This window comes from Dendropsophus ebraccatus, chromosome 5 (assembly GCF_027789765.1).
Source record: "Dendropsophus ebraccatus isolate aDenEbr1 chromosome 5, aDenEbr1.pat, whole genome shotgun sequence".
Lineage (NCBI taxonomy): Eukaryota > Metazoa > Chordata > Amphibia > Anura > Hylidae > Dendropsophus > Dendropsophus ebraccatus.
This window is the reverse complement of record NC_091458.1, coordinates 46,479,245-46,490,420: the sequence shown is the minus strand read 5'-3', so window position 1 is coordinate 46,490,420 and position 11,176 is coordinate 46,479,245. Positions and strand designations below refer to the sequence as shown.

The 11,176-nt window shown below is 44.0% G+C and overlaps 1 long non-coding RNA gene across 3 annotated transcripts; it reads right to left on the bottom strand.

Annotated features, from left to right (window-relative positions):
- Window positions 1-1,865: 1,865 nt before the first annotated feature.
- On the bottom strand, window positions 1,866-4,030 carry LOC138793520 (uncharacterized). Of its 3 annotated transcripts, XR_011363284.1 has the most exons (4): window positions 4,010-4,030; window positions 3,869-3,895; window positions 3,427-3,449; window positions 1,866-2,188 (listed from the first exon to the last, which is right to left on the bottom strand). It is a non-coding gene; the product is annotated as an uncharacterized lncRNA (long non-coding RNA). The 3 variants fall into 3 exon arrangements; XR_011363283.1 differs by lacking the exon at window positions 4,010-4,030 and having other exon boundaries at window positions 3,869-3,942; XR_011363285.1 differs by lacking the exon at window positions 4,010-4,030 and having other exon boundaries at window positions 3,427-3,478; window positions 3,869-3,883.
- Between the last annotated feature and the right edge of the window lie 7,146 nt (window positions 4,031-11,176).

Below are 11,176 nucleotides of genomic sequence, written 5' to 3'. Positions count from 1 at the left end.
TGACATCAAATCTTTGTGTAAGTGAACCTTTACACATGTCCGAGCCTAGGTTTTTGTAATATGTGGTGTAGCTCTGCTTGTCATCAGTGTACCCGTCACAGCTCTGTATATTGTGTTATAGATGTTCTTAGTCTTGAACTAGAAAGTTCAGTCAGTAAACAGATATAAGACTGTATGCAAACAGTAGAAGAAAAGCAGGCACTACGATTTCTAACATTCTCCAACAGTTCAGCGTTCCATATGACACATAGCCGCTCAGGCGGTGCTCGTTGCTAAAGGCCAGAGTCCAATGTACAGCTGAAGACAAGTAGAAGTACAACGGCAACTCACCAGGATAGAGCGTAATCAGATGCTTTTATTTCAGGGACAGAGCAGTGTACAAACAAGCGGTGCGTTCCACAGACTAGAGCGACGACGTTTCGCGCTTGCACGCTTCAACTGGCTCACATAATCTAAGTCATGCGGCTGGCACAGCTTTATGCAACGGCTTGAGCGCATGCATAAAGCTGCGCCAGCCGCATGACGTAGATTATGTGAGCCAGTTGAAGCGTGCAAGCGCGAAACGTCGTCGCTCTACTCTGTGGAACGCACCGCTTGTTTGTACACTGCTCTGTCCCTGAAATAAAAGCATCTGATTACGCTCTATCCTGGTGAGTTGCCGTTGTACTTCTACTTGTCTTCAGCTGATATAAGAATGTACTACACCCCCCTACCCCAGGTAAACAGATGCCTATTATGCAGCATAGCTACAGCATGTGCGCCTCAGCTAGTATTGAATACTTATTGGGGTGATGTGATGCTAAAAATCAGTGAAAACAGTCCTGTTTACATTAATTCAATAGGATGTCACGCTCACTCGGCCCAAAGAATGGACATCAATTCTTTGGGTGGATGGCAGAGTGCCTTTTACATCTGGGCACATTTTCCATCTAGCTGCAAGTCCTGTATTATCATAGTTGCAGGAGGACTGTCTGATTTAACCTAGCAGGCCAGGCTAATCCAAGCAGGAAAAAAAAAAGAAAAAAAAAAAATTGGCAGCACATCTACAACTGTTCACACTGCAGGGTGCACCCTGCTTGTGGCAAGGGCTTACTGTATATACTTCTCCCAGTGTACACAAGGTAAACACCTGCTCTGTAGATATTAAAGTGAGGCTCTTAGCAAACTATTTGATCAGAGTGTACCATGTCACCATGTAATGTGGCGACATGGTACACTGTTTAATCAAATAGTTTGCTATGTCACCACGTTACATGGCAACATGGTACACTCTGATCAAATAGTTTACCAAGATCCTCACTTTTAATATCTACAGAGCAGGTGTTTACCTTGTGTACACTGGGAGGAGTATATAAAGAAAGCCCTTGCACCTGTGGGTTGCTGTTGCACCTTGTTTTTTTAGTCCAAGCAGCATCATGCAAAAACCTTCATGCTGTTCAGTAGTTGGGGCCCTTTTGCACAGCTTTAAACGAGTGCCAGTGAGATAAGCACTTGTTTTCAGTGCCTTTAGATACCACTTAAAGGAGTTATCTAGGGCTACAAAAACATGGCCACTTTCTTCTAGAGAGCCCCCCTCATCTCCAGCTTGGGTGGGGTTTTGCTGGTCAGTTCCATTGAAGTTAATGAAGCTTTATTGCAAACCGCACCTGAACTGGAGACTAGAGTCATGTGGTCTCTGCAAGTGGCCATGTTTCTGTAGCACTGGATAAGCTCTTTAAGTCAGTCATCGCCTGCACATCTCATGTCTTATAGGGACTAGAAAAGCCAGGAGTTTAGATAATCTTTAGATTAGCAAATAATTTTAAGCTTTGTCCTGTGGTGTAAAAGGACTGAGAACTTGTATAAAGATACAATATAGCGGTCACTTGGTTTAACCAAAACATGTTTATTACACTTGCTGCACATGACCATTAAACTAACAAGTCCAACTCCTCAGAGCAGGGGGCATTCGCATGTCAGTCCAAGATACCAAGGGCTGTTCAGCTTCTACAGTATTGATGATTCCAGACGGGTGGTCACATTCATGCAGACAGCCAGTAGACCCAAGATAGAAGGAATGTTGAAGATCACACACAGGCTGTAGATTCTTCCTTTCTGGAGTGCCGTTTAGCTTGCAGGTCTTGTGAACAGCAATGGAGGAAGCGTTTACTTGGACCTCTGCCTCATCTTTCTCCTTTTACGCTTCAGTCTATATTAAAAAATAAAAAGGTGTTTAGTCATCTTAAATATAACAAAGGCTAAAGTGTATAACAATGGTGGGCAAGGATCACAATAAAGGGTATACTGTACTTTACAGGACTTCCTAATTAGGGGTAACACTGATACTTGAAGTCTTAAGATATGCAAGCCCCAAAAGTGTCAATATATGGGTAAATCCCACACAATTTGGAAGACTTCATGCTGTTAGCATAGCTAACTTTCTTAAACAGATCATAAGAACCCAATGACCAAAAGACAAGTCAAGGGTGTGCTTTAGTAGTACCAAATCTGAATAGGGCTAGTGGTCACATGTGTGCATGGACGGAAAGGCCAAGCCACTCAATGATAATGCCATCCCTAATAGAAGTGCTATACAAGGGCCTCCCCACTCAAACCACGTCATCTTGACAGTGTTATTTTAAGTATTACTGTCTCCAACTTTAGATGTATGAGACAATGTCAGAAGTTTTGATCTATTACACAGAAATGGAAGTGTGTTTCACCATCTGTCAGATTGCATAAAACCAGCTCCATAGCAAGTCTACTAAGCCTCATGTAACAGCCATGAGCATCGTCCAGTTCTAGCAGCTGGTGGGGGGCAGACCAAGACCCAACTGAGCTACATTTTTAAAAGGAATCTTTCAGGCTGGTACTAGGCACACAAAACAGATGATGCCTTTGCAGAGATATGAAATGGCACTTCCCCTTGGAAGCTGATGTGCCACAGAAGTGATGCTGAGCTGCAGCATGCACACCTCAGTAAAGACAGGGGTGGTGTGAAAAAAGGCTTACATGCTGTCTCTGCATTACTCAAGCTTATAAGGTAAAATGCAAGCTCAGATATCAGCGAAGGCATTAGTGATCATTCTGCAGTTACAATGAATCAAACAGCATTCTGGTAGCATTGCAGAACGTGAACCTTAACAGATCCACTCAACCTCATCTATAGCCTATCCTGTGGATGTACTGGAAAAATCCAAATGGGAAAAGTCCATTATTTATATATATATATATATATATATATATATATATATATATATATATATATATATATATATATATAGCCTCCATAGTGACGCTTACACCTGATACCACAGCAGGAACATGTGCCAGGTGGTGTCACATAACCAGAGCAATACTGGGCCAGGCAGGCCAGGATGGGGCCACCAACTGTATCATGCAGGAGGCCAGACTACAGGGCAATAGAACAGCTCAGGATCCACATACCTGCGCATACGCTTCTTCCTCCACTGAAAAACAGAACAGAAGAGTTAGCAAACTAGGAAGAGATCAGAAGACATAAGCAGGACTGCAACATTAGGCACATGTGTAACTGGCACAGCACCAAGCACATATACAGCACATGAGTATAGACAGGCACATATACAGCACATGAGTATAGACAGGCACATATACAGCACATGAGTATAGACAGGCACAGCACTAGCACCTACACAGCACAGGCGCCATACATACACAGCTCTGCAGGGCTCTGACCACACAGTGCGGCATCCAGCCCTCGCAGGCTACTCATTACACAGCACAGGATAAGCGCAGGCTATGGAGCTGTACAGTAACGCCATCACCGATCACAGGAAGCATCGACAACAATAGCTAACATGGCCGGCGGCGCCGCCTCGGCATACACACACAGCGCATCGCGTCTTACCTTGGCTCTCATCTTGAGAAGAAGAGCCTGTGAAAAGAGAACAGATTAAGATTAGAAAACCGAGCGGATGAGCCCGTAGAGCGGAGGATGGCGACAGATTAAGACAAGGCCGCAATCCCGGACCGCAGTTCTCGCTCCTACCTTCCTAAGATGGCACCAATGACAAGAGGACGTCACTACGCCGAGCCGCTCTATTTAAACGGGCCGAGTTTACGTCACTTCCGGTTTAGGAGCCAATTCGCGTAGGACTTTGGGAAATGTAGTTTACCAGTCTGATATACGCTTTTTAATGGCGGTTTATTATATTACGACCGTCTTTATGTCTCACGTACTATTATTGCATCTTTACTACTAATATATCACCTGTAATGAGAATAAAATACGTTTTTAAAATCCATAATCTGATTTACATAATATTAAAAGGAGACATGAGGTAACTGTGAGGATAGGTCTACACTGACTTTATGTAGGAGGTTACTAGCATCCTGTCATAAAAGGGATGCTGAGGAACACTGTCATATTGCAGCAAGGCCCATTTCTGTGGCCCCAATGTAGTCACTTGGTAGAGACTGGGGCCGCTTCTTATTACTGTGTGCTAATTTAACAGGACTTAAAAGCATGTTCTACCGTCTGCTCAATGAGCGCATAGCAATGGGAAGTGCCCCAGTCACTAGGTGACTACATTGGAGCCATTGGAATAAATCTAGCCTGCTATGTTACACCACAGTATACGTGGAGATCCCTTTTATTATATACAGCATAAACGCAATGTGACCCTAGCCTTAGCCTCAGATCTCTCTAGCTTTTTCTTTTCATTTACTTTTGAAACTACATCTTTGAATGCAACCTGTATCTCTGCTGCTCTCTCCAAAGCCATGGCGTGTCCCAGAGTCTGAAGAAGTGTGAAGGGAAAAAAGGATGTGCCACAGTTCACCATCTGAATGGCAATTTCAATAAAATAAAATATAAAATAAAAAAAAAACAGGCACATTTCACACATTATTCAGCACATATTTGGGTGCATATTACTCAATGGGAACACAGTTTATGGCTCTTTGCACCAGGGCTGTGGAGTCAGGTAGTTCTCATGGGGCCGAGATGATTCAGGAGCATGGACGCTGACAGAATGCAAATAAATCTGGGCCTACGGCTGACCCATCTATATCACTGTGTGACTCCTCTATATCACAACATGTGACCTTTATATCACTATGGCTGAATCTTCTATATCACACTATGTGACCCCTCTATATCACTATGTGTGACCCCTCTGTGTCACTATGGCTGACCTCTATATGACAGGTATCTGGCATTGTATTGTTAGCAGTGTTTCTTTGTGTATGGTGAATATTTAGTTAGAAACACAGCAGAAAAGACCACCTGCTCCATCTAGTCTAGTTGTGAGTAGTTCAGGACATGGAGGCTGGAGACTGGCTGCATCCACTGCACACACAGGAGAAGCTGCTTTATATCTTTCCTTATTCACTCAGATGTCACCCCAGGATCATGTAGGACATTATGGAGAAGCTGCTGAGCCACTTATACTTTACACCAGTGTGATAAATAACTCCCCTGGTGTCTGACTGGCCATTTATGAAGGAGTTGGAGCTGCAGCTTACCAACTCTGCAGTCTTGCTTTGCACGCCGTGGTTTTGCAGTGTCCAATAGGGATATACATTAGGTGATACCCTGACATATACCCCCACAGCATAATAGCATGGACCATGGCTAAATAGCCAGCATACCAATCACTCTGTGCCGGTTATTTGTGCCGCCACATATGGAGTAATCTTGAGTCCCAAGCTCCCTCTTCATACCCTGTTGACGCAGCCAGGACTAGTATGTTCATCCTGCATTGTAGACAGGTTTAAAAAAATGTTTGCATGTCTCATGTTGGCACACATTTTCTTCAACCCATTTGACTGCAACCAACTGTTCCAGATACAGAACTGTGCAAAAGTTTTAGGCAGGTGCGGGCCAAATAGTGTAAAGGGAGACATCTGATTGGCTCCAAATCATGCTGGAACGTCTTCTCACTCTCCGTCTCCTGATTGACAGTAAGGGCTCTGTTAACATCAGTGACAGAAAGGAGGGGGAACGAGGGGGCATGTTAGCCTGTGGCACTTTGAAAAATGTCTAGGGGTGGGTTCACACTGAGGAATCCAGGCGGATTACCCACTGTGGATTCCGCCACTCACGCTTGCCCACCCAACAAACTCCATTCTATGGTCGGGCGAATTCGGTCGTCTGCCCAAATAATAGACGTGTAAATTTTTTGGGTGGACTGTGGTATCTGCAGATGGGAACAGGAGTTGCAGTTTACATATTCCCTTTAAGGGTATGTTCACACTGAGCAAAAGCGGCAGAATCCCGATTGCCTTAGTGTGTCTATGGAAGGGCTTGCGCACTCCGCTTCCGTCACGCGTGCTCTCTCTCTCTCTCTAGAGGTACCTACTGCCTCTTGTTCCCTTTACATACACTAACAGGTTAAAAACAAAAGGTGCAACAGCAACCCACAGGTGCAAGGGCCTACCGTATATACTCCTCCCAGCGTACACACGGTAAACACCTGCTCTGTAGATATTAAAAATTAAAATATAATTATTTTTTTTTTAGAAAAATGAGGACCTTAGCATACTATTTGATCAAACAGAGTGTACCATGTTGCCACGTTAAGGCGTCCTCGAGACATGGTCCCTACTCTAGTATTTTCACACTAGCAATGGCCTCTCCTGGGATGAATAAGCCTACAACTGGCAGATAGGAGCCAAATGATCTCTTTTACAGCAGCCTTGGGACATGGGTGGAGTGCAGGCCAACAGGAGGTAGCCCCCCCCCCTAGGTCTTCTAAAGCAATCAACGATTTCTTGTTCGGTCGTTAATCGTTAACTGCATTTCAACTGAACCATTATCGTTTAGATTCGAACGATTTAACGATAATCTGAACGATAATCGTCCAGTGGAATAGGGCCCTAAGTGTGTGCACTGCTATTCCTTCCCCCTATATGTAGCAAGGCACCTAATGGTCAAGACTTTAGAGCAGCTTTTCTGGGTTGAGGAACAATTCAGCAAGTCCCAGACCCTTTACAGCTCATGGTAACTAGACTTAGACAATGACAATTTTTTCAAGTTATATAACGTGAAAATAAAAGTAGAGTAACCAAACACCAGAAACTAAAAAGAATAGTGACAATACAAATGCTGTGATAACCATGTACCAGTCAGTCAATACCAATTTTATTTGGGAAAATATACAGATTGCAAGGGAAATCTGTGACATTACTGTTATTTAGGCATTTTTTTTTCCAAGCAATACATACTTAGTATTAAAAATGAGTAAAAAAAAACATCTTCTTTCAGTCACAGTGATATCATCCACCATAAACCAAAGTTATCCCCACAGGAAAAGCCAAGCTGTAAGGAAAAAAAACACAATGCAAGTAGTTCACCTCATATTCCTTCGGATGGATTGACTAGGTGTATGACACCAACATTCAGCTGTATGAACCTTAAAGGGAACCTGTCACCCCCCGTGCCGGGGTGACAGGCTCCCGACCCCCCCGTTAGAGCCCCATATACTTACCTAATCCCGCCAGGTCCCGCTTCTGGAGGTGGTTGGGTGATGAAGATCTCAGCCGCTGCAGCCCGGTGCGCGCGCTGAGAGATAAGTCCAACACTCAGAGAATGACGGAGAGTCCAGCGCTCCGTCATTCTCTATGAGCGTTGGACTCATCTCTCAGCGCGCGCACCGGGCTGCAGCGGCTGAGATCTTCATCACCCGACCACCTCCAGAAGCGGGACCCAGCGGGATTAGGTGAGTATAGGGGGCCCTAACGGGGGGTCGGGAGCCTGTCACCCCGGCACGGGGGGTGACAGGTTCCCTTTAAGTCATTTGGGCCCTTTATAACCAGTATATTCTTACCGCAAACTTCAACCAAAAATTGCATTCCCTGTAACATGTATAACCCAGCTAGGAAAAGAAAAGGTCAATGGAGTGAATCTTTATTACACAATATAAAAATATACGTTTTCTCCACAGTGTGGAAGTTGGATGGATGTCAGCAGTAAAAGAGCAGGTCACAGTCACTATTCTACTGCACTAAGCCTACAGAGATAGTAGCATAAAGGAATATGAAGGGGGGGGGGGGGGGGGGGAACTAAACATAATATCTGTGTTCAATGCAACAAACCACAAAAGATATTCTGAGACCTTGACCACCACTGGTCAGAGAGCTGACCATCTAATAACAGCACCTGTACAAGAAAGGTGCCGGAGTCATACAATCTGTCTCAATCAGGACAGTTGAATATAATGTATAATATACAGTGTGTAACTAATAGGTACCATATCAATCCCCAAGGTCAGTGTCATTACGAGGGCATCTATTAAATTAAAAGTTTTAGTGACTAATCTACTTTCAATCAAAACTATATCTATGGATTTGACACTTTTTTTTTTTTTAAAGGCTTATAAGGGTCGAGTCAGCAAGTAGAAAAGTTACATAAAGTTCAGTAGAAATTTGGAAGCATGCTGGCAATAACGTAGTATACCCATACATGTTATAACTATTACCACAATGTTTAGCAATGATGTGCATGGGTGTTCTGGGGAGATTAAAAACTGCTCTGAGTATTATTTTTTTTTTTTTTTGGGGGGGGGGGAAGAAGGGGAGACATGACATGAAGGAAGTGCCTGCTCGGCCAATCAGTAGCTGAGGGGTGTCACCATTAAGTCCAGTGATTGGGTAAGCAGGTACTTACTAAATGTCAAAGACCATAAAGCGCTAAAAGTGCGAGACAGACCACTGGCAGGCAAGTTGTTTTTTTTTTTTTTCATTAACCGGAGCAATCTGAAAAGTATAAGTATTCCTCCAGCATACCCCTTGGAGACTTTGATAGGCCACAATGTGTGTGATCAGTCATCTGCTGGATCATTTGTATAAATTATCCCACCAGGACCACAGGCTAAAATTGGCCCATCGGGGACATTTATTAAGTCTGGCATTTCATGTGTCTGGCTTAAAAATGTCCACAGCGCTGATGCTCCCTGGATTTATGTAGCTGCACAATGCCTAAACATAAATTCCGTGCGGACTTAAAGGAAACCTGTCACCCCCCGTGCCGTGGTGACAGGCTCCCGACCCTCTGTTAGATCCCCCTATACTCACCTAATTGTGCCGGGTCTCGCTTCCCGAGCCGGTCGGGTGACTGAGATTTCAGCGCCCGAAGCCCTGCGCGTGCACTCACAGGTGAGTCCGATGCCCATAGACAATGACGGAGCATCGGACTCCCCATTCATTCTCTATGAGCATCGGACTCTCCTGTGAGCGTGCGCGCCGGGCTTCGGGCGCTGAAATCTCAGTCACCCGTCCGGCTCAGGAAGCGGGACCCGGCGCGATGAGGTATGTATAGGGGGATCTAACGGGGGGGTCGGGAGCCTGTCACCCCGGCACGTGGGGGGGTGACAGGTCCTCTTTAAGGAAACCTATGCCAGCTCAAAGCTGGAAAAGGTTCTTGAAACATTTTTTCCACTGGAAAAATTTTAAATCCGGCGGAAGCAGAACGCATGCCCCCCATTCCACCCCTCTGTCACGACTGGTATAGAGGGGCCAGATGTGAATACTTATTTGCAAAACAAGTGCCTGCGAATAAATTTGCATCTGGCCCCTCTGCACTAGAAAATGCAAGGTGTGCAGCTTTATAAATGTCCCCCACAGTGATAAGCCAAATCTAGATGATCATGTCATACTTGTATTTTCACAAAAAAAAAAAAAAAACACCACACTTTTGGCAGACCATAGAGTCATGTCGACCTTATGGATCATTTGTGTATAACGACTACATTTATCTGACTTATCTCACATACATGGACTTCTTCATAGGCCAAAAATAAGTTATAAAGATGGGATATGATTAAGGACTCGCAAAAAGCCAAAGAACCTCTGTACTCCCCAGCACTGAAGCTTACTAATAGCTCAAGTTAAACAAAAGCTCAGATACAAATAAGGTGTAAGCACAAAATCTGGTCACTGAAATACTAAATTATTTGTCGTAATGGCTAAACAAGAGTTACAACACAGGGTTCACGATTACTGGCTCAGTTTTAATTCCCTTTTAATGAGTTTACAAAAAGAAAAGAAATCCAGTTGAGCTGCTTTGGGGCAGAGTTATTCATGACAGAATGTTTTTCTAAGTGTTTTCATGATTACCAAGTTTATTAAAAAATGGGTTGTGCATTTATCTACATACAACAGGACAGAGTTTAAGTCTCAAATTCATGAGAAAGTGACAAAACCAGTAGGAAAAGAGTAAGTGCTATATGCTGTGCTCATTGCAGTCTACTAAGAGCACAAAGTACTGTGCAGATACTAAGGTACTCATTAAAGGGGATTTCCATGCTTAGAAAAACATGGCCACTTTCTTCCAGGGACAGCACCACTCCTGTCCTCACTTTGGGAGTGGGTTTTGCAGCTCAGTTCTAGTGAAAGGAATAGAGTTGTAATACCACACACAGCCTGTGGTCAGGGGTGGTGCTGGTTTTTTTTGCAAGAAGCAGCTGTGCTTTTATTAATCCTGGATAACACCTTCAAAGTTGCTGTCACCTTGAATTACAAAACCTATATCCAAACTGGAGACAAGAGTGGTTCTGTCTCTGAAATAAAATGTCCATGTTTTTGTAGCACTGGATAAACCCTTTAAAAATTTGATGCAGCCCTGCCTGTTAAACAAAGACACAACCATAAACTGTATCCAGGTTTTCCAGGACACTCTAAAGCTGCATCCAACTTCTTCAGCCACCGGTATTTAAATGCCGACCAATCTAATTCAAGCTGCACTTATCTCTAATTTAAAACATTTGATTCTCCTGCTGTCGGGAAACTACAACCCCTATCATTCTTTTGGCTACCAGGCATAATTTGCTTTACAACAGCAGGAGTGCATCCCTGTGAATCTGTGTCCTGGGCGGCAGAATAAATGCACCATGTTTTAAGCTATAGTCAGCTTTGGGATCGTTAAGGAGAAAGGAACATATCGAAAAACCATTGCTCTGCAATAATACAAAAAGTACTTCCAAAGTCCTCAAGAACTAGTAAGTGCACAGATTGCCCATCATAACCTACTCACTAGTACATTTGTACTTTGAACAGTCATGGTTTCAGCAGTGTCTGTCCAGAAACGGCATGAGAGTCACATAAGCGGAAAAGGAAGAAACGGACGGTCCTGCAAGTCAGTAACAGAGCCGCCCAGAGCAGAGAGAGACTTAGTGGCGGCAGTAGTATAAGTGTTAAAGGACGACTTGTTCCAATC